This window comes from Cavia porcellus, unplaced genomic scaffold (assembly GCF_034190915.1).
Source record: "Cavia porcellus strain 051 isolate PalLab524CR breed Dunkin Hartley unplaced genomic scaffold, mCavPor4.1 scaffold_6, whole genome shotgun sequence".
Lineage (NCBI taxonomy): Eukaryota > Metazoa > Chordata > Mammalia > Rodentia > Caviidae > Cavia > Cavia porcellus.
The window spans coordinates 37,169,645-37,183,615 of NW_026947489.1; the positions used below are offsets into that span (position 1 = coordinate 37,169,645).

A 13,971-nucleotide genomic window follows, 5' to 3' on the forward strand; every position below is an offset into this window, starting at 1 on the left:
CAGGCTCTTCCCTAACATCATTGTATTTGGCTTTCTGGTCTGCCACTGCTAGATCCTTGTTACCAGTCCAAAACCACCTGCTCAATTTTCTTCAACATCAACCAGTCCCCTTTCCTAACTACTTCATTTGAGATCGCTGACATCAAAATCCTCTCGGATGAAGCCTGCGAGTTATTTCATTCCCCCTTCCTTCTTCAGACAAATCACCAGGTCTTCTTCTTCTTTCTTTTTTCTTCACCAAGTCTTCCTAAATCTTCCTTTAGAGCATTTCATATATCCACTCTGATCTTTCTTTTTCCACTGTCAGAACTACAGCTCCATTACCTCAAGCCTATATTACTGTAGGAATTATTTGATTTTTCTGAGGTATAGTCACCTGATCCCTATAAATCATCCATCAGCTTACAATATTTATGTACTACAAAATTCCTCAATTGTTTACAGAATACACATACATTTTAATGAATGCTTTACTCAAATAATTGTATGATGCAAGTTAAACTATTTCTTGGAAATTAAATACACTGAAAAAGGCACTAAGAAATGCAACATAATTTTATTTAACTCTACAATTCCCAAACTTGCCCACCATAGTTTTTGGAATTGATCTACTATACCAAAACTAAACTAAACATTGAAGACCTTCATAACTGGGTACCATACTATTGAAGGCTAAAACTATTATGAAGGCTAAAACTATTATTATTTTGGCAATGCCTAAGGATTAAACCTAGGACTTTGTACAAGCTAGGCAAAGAGTTCTACTACTGACTTCTCTCCTGAGTCCTAAAAGCAATTTTTTTTTTTTTTGAGATGGGAATCTTACTATGTAGTGCAGATTGGCTTTGAACTCATAGTGATCTTCCTGTGTGAGCCTCCTATGTGCTGGGATTACAGGCATCTACCACGATGCCTGGCAATTTGTCTTTTAAATATCAGAAGGGAGAGCATACAAAATAGCCCTAGCTGGTTTTTTGTTTTGATAGGCTGAGAGGCTTTATTGGGGGAGGGGCCTCACAGCAACAGAGTTAAATAATAACATTACTGTTAAAATAATAACCTTCATCAAAAATTTATCAAGTATCAGGCATACTCTTCTCCTTTTTTCAGGTGAAGAAAACAAAGCAAGCATAAAGAGATTAACTGACCCTGAGGTCAACAACAACCACCACAGAGTGGTAAGATTCAGGGTTGAATTCCAGGCATTTTGTTTTCATTACCTACATTCTGAACCAATTCGCCATGCTGCCTTCTAATTAACATGACAGATTGAGTACTGACTATAGAAAGAAGCTGCACAGACAACTCGAATGTGTAATTCATGATTTTTGGCAGTCATTTATTCTTTTTTTTTTTAATTTTATTTAAGGAGGAAAAAAAACAGTGAAAGGGTACAAGTTATACAGATTTACAGAAAAAAAAATGAACAGTAGGAAATCACTAGTTAATGGATTACATATTGCCATCTTAGAAATAATTGTTCAAGTCACAAAATTAAAGCTTGTGGAGTGGACATTCCAACAATGATACTGCAAACAGTTCTGTTCAATGATCCAATAAAACTCTGTGATATCATTTTCTATCTTATACACTTAAATATACATGCAGTTATATAGTTTGAGCACTTTCTTTTCCTCTCTTTTGTACAATGACTATTACACAGTTTGGGTTTCATTGCTTCCACAGTTCTTATTGCTTTTTTGGAAGAGAGTAAAACCAAATGTGACATAACAGAACAGAATCGGTCAAGTCAAAAGGGTGGAAATAATAGATAATGTAAAAACATAATACAAGATGGTCAACAATGGTTACCATAATGCCTCCCGCTATCTCTAATAGAATTGCCTATATCATTAGTTATAATACAATTGAACAAAACAGTAAAGAACAAAACCAACAAAACCAAAACATTGGAGACATTGTAGGTCTTCAAAAGTAGATAAAAGTCAACGAGAATGGGCGTTATAATGAATCTCATTATCTTCTCAGCTGATGCCTAAACTTTCAAACCTGATACTATCCAGCAAAACAGAATAGAGGAACCTCAGTCAAAAACAAGATGGTGAGAGTAATACAGGGCTTCAAATCGAGATAATAGAAAGTCAAAGTGGGTCAGTCATTTATTCTATTCTCAGTGTTTTCTCAAATGCAAAATGTGAATACTGTGCTGAAAAATCAAAATGACATTATATATGTTATTACAGTTATTACTTCTCATGACATTCACATAAAACTATAAATATATATGACTGTAGAATTCTGGAAAGCAAACTGAACAAGCAAGTCAACGATGGCCACATCTTGTTATGCTCTCAATTTAGACTAAATTTATCATTTAAACCAGAACATTTCTGAGGATAAAAGAAGTGCTATTAAAAATTATGCTGGGACAATAGGCACAAACCAGGTTTGTCCCAAGAAATCAAGACATGTGGTCACCTCACCTCAGTTAAAATGTCTGTTTTCCTAAATCAATTTTCTGTTTTTCTATTAAAGTTATCAGCAATAAAAGAAACAAACTACAGATACAACAACGTGAACAAATCTCAAGTATGTTATGCTAAGCGAAAGAAGAAAGAAGCCAGACTCAAAAGGCTTTAGGTTAAACAACTTCTCTTTTGAAGCATTCTAAAACATCAAAAATGTAAGTATGAAAAATAGCAATGGTTGTCTGGGTCTAGAGGCAGGGACAGGTTAATTACAAAGGCATAAGAGGAAACTCTTCAGATAAATGGACATGTTCTGTACCTTGATCTTGGAGGTGATTACACAAACTGTGTGCATGTCAAAACTCAGAGAAATAATACCTCGCAAACCTGATTAAAATAAATTTAGCTGCAAGCACAGTGGTACATACCTGCAATTTCAGCATCTAGGAAGCTGAGGCAGGAGGACTGAAAAGGAACTTAGCCTGGGCAACTTAGCAAGACCCTATCTCAAAAAAAAATAAGGGCTGGGTATACAGCCCAGAGTTAAAGGTTCTGGGTTCATTCTCCAGTATACCTCAAAAAAAGGGGAGGTGAGGGCTAGGCCAGTGTCATCTATGGTTTTTCACATGAGTCCATGAGCACTAGGTACCTGCTTGACAAAACCAAGAAAATATGTCCTCCCTGGCCCCACATTCCTTTTTTAAATACTGGGGATTGAGCACAGGGCCTTTGCACTGAACTAAATCTTCAGTATTTTACAATTTTTTAAAATTTTGAGACAATGCCTTCCTAAATCATTAAATTGCTCTGGCTATGCTCAAACTTGTGCTCCTCCTGCCCAACCTTCCAGAAAGCTGGGCTTATAGGTCAGCACCACCATGCCTGGCTCCACTCTTTTCCCTCCAGGAAATCCATCCACTCTTCAGTCCTGGATGCTCCAGAAACATTTCTCAAAACTTCTGGAACATGTATTATTTCAACCGTGCCTACTAAGGCTGTGTGTGTCTGGCTATGCAGACCAGGGTGGTGGTGTCTGATGCCCTTTGTATGCAATGGTGTATGTGTGAGTGTTCTCAACAGGAGGCTTATGGGAGTTAAGAGCTTAATTTATACAAGCTGTCAGGCTCCTCCTGCCGTCTTAGCCTTCTGGAAAGTTTCAGGCTCACTATTTAGTAGATACCAAAACTTACAAACTGGTCAAAAAATTTTTTTGGCTTTTTTTGAGATAGGTTCATACTTTGTAGTTCAGGTTGGCTTTAAGTTCACTATGTAGCCCAGGCTGGCCTTAAATTTTCCTTGATTGCCCTGCTTCAGTCTCCTGAGTGCTGGAATTACAGATGCAGCTAAAAAACTAAAGACTCATTTAGTGTTGTCCAATTTCTAAACACTACCTCAAAGGCTGGTGTATCTTAAAGATTAGGTTCAATAGACCCAGGCTGAAATTCTGTTTTTAACATCTCAATATTTCCCACTTCCAACGTTACATAGTAGCAATGACATACCCAAATCTCAGTCAAATTCACTGAGTTTGATTGCACTCATTGCTATTGTAATCATACATTAGTTAAGTGACTTTAGTGTAGTGACTTAACCTTTTTTTTTTTTTTGAGAGGGGTCTTGCTATGCACTTCGGGCTGGCTTCAAACTTGAAATGATTCTCCTGCCTCGGCCTCCTGGGAAGTGCTGGAATTACAGGCGTGTGCCACCATGCCCAGTTTAACCTATATGTATAGTACTGCTATGAAGATTAAATAATTCACTTGCTACATCTGGAAAATGGTTTAATATCCTGTAAATGTTAGCCATTATTCAGTGGTACACAAAGATCATTAATGAAGTTGGTTGACACAATTCATTGTATTAATAAACTATAGTGAGTTGTTAGATTTGTAGATTCTGTTACAGTAAATAATAAAATTCTTAATGATATAAAATACAAAATACCTAGAAAACTTTAAAATTCAAAACAGCAACTGCTCTAAAGTAAAAGAAAAACTGGTGTTATATACAGCTATGTCATAGCCATTAGTAGTTTCCTACATATTCCTGCTCATACTCTCAAATTTCCTAAGCTTTCCTGTTATGAAATTCTCTCTCCCTCCCTCCCTCCCTCTCTCTCTCTCTTTTTTTTGGGGGGGGGGGTCCAAATCATTTTATTGAGGGATTTGGAGTGAGGAGAAACAGCTCAAAACACGCTTTAGACAAGGAGAAGGGACATCCTTGGCATGGCTGGATCTTTCCGTGTCCGCAGTCGCCAAAAGCCCCTCCCTCTTTTTTGATACCAGGGATTGAACTCAAGACCTCAAACTTGCTAAGCAGCCACTTATGCCACTGAGCTAAATCCCCAGCCCTACATGAAATGCTCTAATATCTTCCCAATACTGACAGTAGGAAGAGACAAATAAGCAATAATAATACAGTATGTTAAACATAGTTAATGTCCCTGAGAATTTATCTAAAAATTTAGGGGGAATATGGTTGTTTAGATTAAACCATTAAACAGAAGACAGAGGTTTAAAGCAAAGTTACTTAGAGAGGGTAATAGCTTCTAATGCAATAAAACTTGCCCAGTGACTCTTTAATAATGAGTTCACTAAATGTTTACTTACAAAAGTAAAGAGTATTCAAAACATATGTTGGACTGAGCCGATCAATGACTCAGAGGAAGTAGAATTTATACTAAATAAAAATTGTTTGAAATCTATAGCTAGGTATGGAGGAACATGCCCATAATCCCAACACTCAGGAAACTGGAAGCTGAGGCAGGACTGTTGCAAATGACCAGAGTCTGGGCTACAAAGTGCGTTCAAGGTCAGCCTGAACTGCACAGCAAGACCCTGTCTCAAAAAGACAAAATAAATAAATAAATAAAACAAACCTATAATTTATTAGCAAGCAGATTCAAAGTAAAGGAAATGATTTCCTTAAATATGACACTTTTTTCTTAGGTACATTTGGTCAAAAGTTGGTGGGAGTGTGGATGCAGAGGTGGCTGCTGTAAAAGGGTAACCAACTCAGGTACTCAGAACACAGTTAAGCACTGTCAACCACAGGAGATAACTGTTAGCCAGGAAAGAATACTAAGAGAACTCAAAACTAGTTAAAAATGGTAATGTGGGTTACCAAGTATAGCAAAACATTAAAACTGTGCCATGATATTTGCGTTATCTTTTCAGACGTGATAGGTTTATATTTACAGATCATCTTAAAGTTAGGCATGGTCACCTGACTTGATTTGGCCAATGAACTACAAACAAAAGTCTTTAATAGTCTATCTGTTTAACTCTCACCATCTTACCTCTATTAGGGTAACAGGGCAGAAGGTGAAGGCTCCATTCCTGTACAAGGACAACAAAGAGCTCCCTCCCAGACAACTGCTTTGCAACATGAAGGTAGCAGAAATGAATCTTTGTTACTTTTAGTCACTGAGATTTGGGGGTTATTTGTTACTGCAAAATAAGGTAGTCCATCCGGACTGATAAACCATTCAAACAATGTTGTGAGCACAAAATGATTTAGTCCCATTAGGTAGTTATTTAAATAAATATAAATGCATGCCACTAAATACACGTTTAATTTCCTTCTGATTATTTAGTTTCCACACAGATTCGTTAACAAGGAGTTAAAAAAAGTTTTTACGAAGTTTAAAGGACTCATGTCCATAATGCTATTTTTTAGTGAACTGATAATTCACTCAAATAATGAATGCCACACTACAAATGCTTCTCAAGAATTAGTCCACCAGCCTCTCTTCAACTGGAAACATACTTTCTCACTGTTCTTTTTTTTATTTTAATTTTATTAGTACAGATTTGTAGTTTACAAAGTTTACATTCATCTTGTGGAGTAGGTACAAGTATATAACAGCTGTTTTTTTCTTTAATCCCCTTCACTCACTACTTTTTGTTTCCTTATTTTCTGCATCAATTATTCAGTAATTAATAATTATTAGTACAAGTCACTGTTGGGGAACAGACCAGAAAAGCAGACTGGATTAAATGTGGAAGTCCCTGATACTGGGTCAGGAATCTGAACTTTATCTGCAGGCAAAATAGACTATGAGCAGCTATGTACAGGAATCATACAATGAAAAGCTACCCTTGGCAATTATTTATATACCAGTTGTGAAGCTGGCATGGCTGAAACAGAAAGGCCAAGAGTGCTAGTTTTCAACTATTGTGCCATGAATCTTCCATGGAGGAAAGGCCAAATTATAATCCATATAATCAAGTACACTAATAAACTGTTAATGACAATATTAAGCAGTATAAGGAATGGGCAGAACATAGATTTCTGTATATATGAATAAAAGGCAAATTGAAATACCAAACAGAAGGGGCTGGGGATTTAGCTCAGGGGCATAAGCATTGCAAGCAGGCAGTCGTGAGTTTGATCCCTGGTACCGATAAAAAAAAAAAAAAAAAAAAAAAAGAAATGCCAAATAGGCACTAATATCTGGTGACGGACAAAACTGCACTCTGTGATTGGGACAAGCAGACAGGGCAGAAATTGCTTAATAGTTTTGAAAGGGAACCAAGTGAACGATGAATACTTCACTACAAGATTAATATTTTTATAACACAGGCCTAGGTTGTACTATGGCTTACATTCTCAATTCTTTCCAGGTACTTAAGAGTGTTTGTGCACTACTTCAGCAAACTTGTCTTAACCCAAAAACAACCCATTTATCCATTCACATAGCAAATATTAAATGCGTATCATGGGTTAATTACCATTTAGGCACTGGGGAAACATCCCTAGACAAAACAAAGTCCCTCCCTGTCCTCCTGATTCTATTCCAGTACATTTACATTCCATTCTGATTTCTTCCCCAGTCCTACAACACTGGAATAGCTTTTATAAATGCCTTTAGAAGAAAGCATCTGCAATTAATTCACACTAAATGTGAAAGAGCAATATATCCCTCACCAGCAATCTCTCCTTGAGAATTTCAGGTTCTCAGAGTTGGAAAGAACCCTGGAGACAAAATCAATTTACAGATGAGATTAAGCACCTCACCCAAGAAAATGCAGGTCAGCTGCCCAAGCATACTCAGTTACTGGTAGAAGAGTCAGGCTTCAAAGCTATGACTTGAGTAACAGAGATTTTCCCATTGTCAGACAAAGTCTAGAGAGTCTTTAACACACCAGGCAGAAGAGGGGCTGCTAAGTGGACATCTCCTGACTCATTCGTGTGCGGCAGTTTTCTAGGTGTCCTATTTCAGACAAAATGAATTTCAGGCACAGAAAACTGAAGAGAAGAGGTGGTCACAAGGAAAGGGAATCAACTAGGGAGACCTTTCAGAACACTCTTCAGCCTATCTCTACATTCATCAGGCCTCAAAAACAAGACGGTAAATTTAATAGTAACTTTTCCTAGGCTCATGGATATCAAAGTTGTTAGTGAGAAAATACTTTGGCGAGATGAGCAAGAAATTTTTAGTACAATATCTGAAAGTGGTAAATAAAAGTCAAATTTATTCTATCTGATTTTTAAAATTTGTAATAGACTCAAGGTGGTTTTTTTAAAGCTTTCCTAAAAATATTTTCCACAAAGCACCAAATGAAACTCATATAATCGATATCTTAGCCCATTTTCCACTGCAATTACAGAATATTAGTTACTGGGTAATTTACAAAGAAAGTTATTCCTTAAAGTTTTGGAAACTGGGAAGATCAAAGAACCACACCTGGCTTTCTTGCTATATCACAACACAGAGGAAGAAAATATATATACTGGAAAGAGCCAGCAAGACAGCTGCGATCTAACCTTATCATATATAACCACCAACCTATTCCTGCATAAGGATGCAGTCCTTGTGACCTAAATATGGTTCCATGGCCCTTCAGGCTGTGCTTTATAATACTGTCACAACAGCAATTAAATTAACCTTGGAGGAGTCAAAGAATAGCAATCAAGTCTAATATTGATAAAACATTGATGAGTATATGTTATGACACATTCTGTTACTAGTCAAGCATTATTTTAAAGGTAATTTGTACTCCCCTGAAAAAAGAGTAAGTTACATTCACCTTGTTTGTAAAATTGTAGCAATGGGTACATTAAAAAAAAAAAATCACACTAGCCCTCCCATTCTTATGTAGATTCATAACTAACAAATCTAAATATTACTATTTTAAAAGGCAAACAATTAAACCTTTTGGGAAAATAAGTTTAGCATAAAAAATAAATGTAAAAAATTTAAAAGAATAGTATGAGTTTTAGGGAAAGTGTAAGATGACAGACACAGAACTCTTAACATCTCAATATGTGTCTATTTCAGTTTACATCCATAAAATAAAAATTATCATAAGCATTCCAACATATTTCAGTGGTTTCACTCTTCCCCAGGAGATTGCCAGGAGCACCCCTGTACTCCCCGTGAGACACTGCCAAATGTCCCCTTCAGGGGACTAATGCTCTCAATTGAGAAGCACTGACTTAAAGTTTTAAAAGTTCCAAAACCATATCTTGCTTTCTACTCAGAGCTAACACATGGATCTTATCCAGCACTCCTCAGCCTTGCCTCACATGGTCTTACTCAACTGGAGCTTTCAAAACAGGCCAGATTTGCTGTTCCCAAGGAACATTATTTTTATTCTTAATTCCAACTCTTTTAACAGCTTTCTCACTAAAATTCTCCATCTACCTATTCAATGTCCTTCATAAATCTTTTGTTGGCTGTTTGCAGAAACATTACTTAGTTCAGCATATATTAACTGTATTAATTATGCAATGTCACATACATTTTCGGTGGTTAATCTCATATCCCAAACTAAACCTTCCCAAGATTTGCCTACATTTCTTTTGTAGAGCCAATTGGGTCTAACTAGTACTGTACTGGACATAGAGGCAATCAAAACTTTCATAACTAATGACCAAAGTTTAAAAGTTCTGCCATCAATAAGTATAAACTGGTGATTTCCTATGATTTTGCTTTTGAACTACATTTCCCGTCTGAAGCTGTAGCTAAATATATTCATTCCAGATACAAATTTTAAAAAAGAAAACGTTAAGGTATAATCACATACTTATATATTTTAAATACATAGGTTAATGACTGTTCCTACCGTGACAGGAAATGATACAAAAGAATTAAAATTATGAACATCATACACAAAGAATCTTATAAACTTCATTTATCTTAAAATATTCAATAGATTTCCCCCACAATACAAGTACAATCAACATGGGCAAAGAACTCAATTGAAGGGTGTATGAATTTATATGTAAGCAAAAGCACACTCACATATTTCCAGAGGTGAAATGAAAGCTAAGAACTACATGTAAGAGAGGTAACAAAGTAGAAGTTAAAACTGAGCGGCCTCTTGGGTTCCCAACTTATTACTCGCATAACCTTGTACAAGTTTGCCTCACTTCCCCATGCCTCCGTTTCCTCTGGGCAACACTATCTGCAAAAGGAAAGCTCTTAAAACAATACTGCACAGGAACTACAATAAAGTTAAGAATAATTATCTCATTATCATATCTATTCAGATTCAACAGTCCTACCATTGGCAATATGAACTTGGAGAATTTTCTGTAAGTTAAAAAAACCCCAAATTTATGACCATAAAAAAGAAAACAAAACATTACTCATTATTATACCAGTAGATAGTGAAGCAAAAGCCCCAATTCTGATTCAAGTCTGAAACTAGCTTTTAAAAAAAGTCGGATGATTCTTTTACACAAATTTAAGCTATTAGGTAGCCTCGGTCCTCAGATTTTTTGCAAGCGCTAACCTGGTAATTATTACAGAATTTGCCTTCCATTTTATTTCTTCAAATTTGTAAAGGAAATGACACACCTCTGTTTTCAAGCAACTTTATAAGCAAAAAGGAAACGAATCAACTCTGTGATCTCCGAATATCTCATTTAAGAGCGTAGGTGTATTACAGACAACCCTTCGGGACAATGAGGGCTTTTAAGTTGCAATAAACAATTCTTAGGCAGTTATGTCAAGTTTTTGTCCGGCGAAACAAAAGCTCATCTGTCAGAGAGCCCAGGACCCGTCGGGAAATAGGAAGAGCCGGGACGGGCCGGCCCGGCGGCCTTCGGGAAACCCGTCCCTGCCAGCCCATCTCCGGCGCTCGTCCCCTGGGCAGAGACGCCGACTCCGGGCCGGAGAGCGCAGTGACAGCCGGTTCGGTCCCCGCCCTCCTCGCCCTCCCCGCCCGGACGCTGGGCCCCAGACCCGGCCCGGGCCGCCGCCAGCAGCCCGCAGCCTGGAAGCCCGCAGTCGGCCGGGCAGGCAACGGGACGGGCCGGCGCGGGGCCTGCAGGTGGCCCAGGGCGGCGCCGGCCTGGCCGCGGGAGCCCTGCCCGCCGAAGCAGCGGCAGGCAAGGGCCTGTTCCGCCTCGCCGTCACTTACCGGCGCCTCATTGTACCGCGCCGCCTCAGCCCAGCCCGGGCGCTGACCAGCCGCACCCGGCAGCCTAGAGCGTCCCTCTGCTCCCGGGCCTGACTGCACTCAGAGCCATTCAAACACAGCGGCGCGCGCAGCCCGCCGGGATAGCGTCCCCGGCGTCCTGCAGGCCCCGCCCTACGCAGGCTCCGCATCTCCCTCTCACGGGTTGCGTAGCACGGAGGCGGGGGGAGGAAGAGAGAGTGTGGTCACAGAGCCCTCTGCTGGCCAAGGGCCGCCCAGCAGTTAACTGCTGCGCCTCGAGTAACACCAGTAAGGAAGTGAGGGTGAGTTGTGTATGTAGAAGGAAAAATCTTGTCAAATAGGAGCCTGTGCCACGGTGTATCAGCTAAACAGTCTAATGCAAAAATATGGTGCTGGAGGAGATCTATTCATTCACTCCATTTTAATGCACTTGGGCATAATACGTTAAAGCGTGGATTCTGAAACTCTGTGACGTTGGGCAAGTCACAAGAATTCCTGTGAGCTCTAATTTCCCCATCTATAAAATGGAATCGTACATCTGCCTCTTGGTGTAGTTGTGGGTATTAAATGAAGTAGTACATATAAAATGCTTAGTGGAGCACGTGGCGTGTGCTAAGTACTGCATCATCAGTCATTAGCTGTCATCAGTCATTAGCTGTTTAGTTTCTATTGTGTACCAGGTTAGCCTCTTTTTTTTTTTGGTCTTTTCCCCATTTTTATGGGTACCGGGGATCGAACTCACGACTGCCTGCTTGCAAGGCAGGAACTTATGCCGCTGAGCTAAATCCCCAACCCCCCAGGTTAGACTCTTTTTAAGAACACAAGAAATGCATATGATGCAGGATCTGTTCTCAGGAACTGCATTCAGTCTCTTTGGGATGGGAACACTAGAGTATTGAGATTAGATGACTATTGCGTTGTTCCTGATACAACTACTGAAGACAGTTCTCTTCATTTTGTGGGAGCCAGAGCCTACTCAGCTTTTATGTAAGTCACTGGTTATGGTTGAACAAACTGTAACAGAAGCAAGTTTATCTCCCTGTTTGCAGAAGTTGATCAAACAAGACCTGTTGTGGATCACAAATTCACAATGGCTAATTTTGCATACTTCCCTAAGGGATAAAATGGAGGCTTGGGATTATCAGTATCACCCAGTTGAGATTCCCCTTGACTCTTTAGGAATGAGCCATCCTCTTCCTCCCACTAAGACTAAAATTAAGAAATTAAATAAACTTTCCACTAAATTTAGAAAAAAGCACTCCAGGGCAAATCCTTCTTAACACAAGATCATCTCTGCCTTCTTGTCATTCCAGGATAATACCTGCCCATTGAATCATCAACCTATGAGTCTTCTGCCGCCTTTGAATCTTTCACTACCCCCGCCCATCACTGTAGCTGTCTAGGAGTGTCACTCTTTTAGCCTATTTGGAGATGACTTCCCAGTCACTTGTCACTTATTAGTAATTTGTCTCTGTTTTTTATTCTATCTTCTTGCTGTACCCTTAACACAGGCAGGTAGGGCTCTTGGCTGGGTCCCTGATAAAGGTCTTTGACCAAAAACTTCCTCGATGACAGACTATGTATTAGTGGCCCTTTTTTTAGGTCCTTTCAGAACTCCCTGGGGCTTGCCTAAGTGGTTGCTTCACTTCAACAGTATTTTCGACAGCCCCTATGTACCAGGGACACAGTTTGAGGACCCATCCTCCACCAAGTCCAGGCAGATATTTTTCCAGGTGTTGGAGACAGCTGAAAATAGTTTACCATGTCTTGAAGAAACAGAAGAAGTCATTCCCACACATTACAGCTATAAAGTTATTAAAAGCATTTCTTAAGTGCTGTGGAAGTTCAATCAAATGGAGTATCTGCCAGACAAACTAATCAGAGCCAACCTGTCATTAGGTGAGTATAGTAACAGGATCCCTAATTAATCCAAAAAATTAATTAATAGTGAAAATTAAGGCAGCACTTTAGGGCCGTGGGGAAATTTTTAGGATATTTTGTGTGAGCGGTGCCTTTGGGAGCTTCTTAAACTGCAGCAAGCATGAGCAGACACTGCCTACATGTGGGGTCACATAGCAGCTCCAGCTGGGGAAGTGAGCAAAGTGGGTGCAGCCCTGGCTCCCAGGGCTGTACAGCAAAGACTGTTTCCCGAGTATGACCTCCATTATGTAGCTGTGTTATTTTAAAGAAAATAAAAGTTTATACAATGAAATCACTTTCTCTTAAGCTATTCTTCATTGTCAGGAACAGGATTTTATTGATTTCCCACTATTATGAAAAACAATGCTGGGCTCTCATCGGAACAAGACAGTAAAAATAGCAAGCCATGGTCCTTATTACAAAGGAGGATGGGTGATATAGTAAGGCAAGTAACGGAGTCCCAGGACTTAGGGTATCCAGTGTGTCGACATAGAAGACTCTCAGCTAAATCATGGCTTCCGGTTGCCTGCAGGTCAGGAAGGAACCTCAAAAGTTTTCATTTCTGGAGCATGTTAGCACACAGAATCTCAGAAAGCTTCTTTTCCAGACTCAGGTTCTGAGATTCACTACTGGTGTGATGAGTGGAGCCAGGCTTCTCAGATCTCATAATTTAACATAAAAGAGGCCAGGGAAATAACTCAGTGACATTGTACCTGCCTGGCAAGCATAAGGTCATGAGCTTGATTCCTAGTACCAAAAGATAATTTAAGATAATAAGGATAATTTAAAAGGTACTTTAACATAAAAAAAGCAAGCTACCTCTGTATTACTAATTTTGAAATACATAAAACTATTACCAAGCCATGCAGGCCAGGAGGAGAATCAAGAAGCCAAATCTACACCTTCCTGTGAGCCAGCTGGTGCACAGGCTGGGGGACAAGAAGAACAGTGCCCCTCTGTCACCACCCTCGCCAAGTAACAGGCTGACTCAGAGGAAATGAGGCAGAAATGATAGCAACTAAAGTAAAAAGAAATAACTTTTTTAATGTTTGTATTGTTTGATTGACTTTGCAGACCTAAAGCTGATAGTCTGAGCATCTCTTTGGAGGATAACAATATGCATTGTAGCAACTGTGGGAAATTTCCTTCTGTCTTGTTTTTGAAATCCAGTGTTTTATTGTTTTGTTTTATTCCTGTATCTATTAACCTGCACAACTCTTCTGAAGATAATA

At 39.1% G+C, this 13,971-nt stretch overlaps 1 protein-coding gene across 2 annotated transcripts in view; it reads right to left on the reverse strand.

Annotated features, from left to right (window-relative positions):
* The window catches only part of Katnbl1 (katanin regulatory subunit B1 like 1), a 42,824-nt gene extending 31,848 nt beyond the window's left edge, over positions 1-10,976 (reverse strand). The window contains exon 1 of one of the 2 annotated variants that reach the window (XM_003475657.5): positions 10,802-10,976. The gene's annotated coding sequence lies outside the window, so the exon portion shown is untranslated. The remainder of the gene's footprint in view (positions 1-10,801) is intronic. The other variant, XM_063250331.1, reaches the window with a different exon arrangement.
* Positions 10,977-13,971: the final 2,995 nt, after the last annotated feature.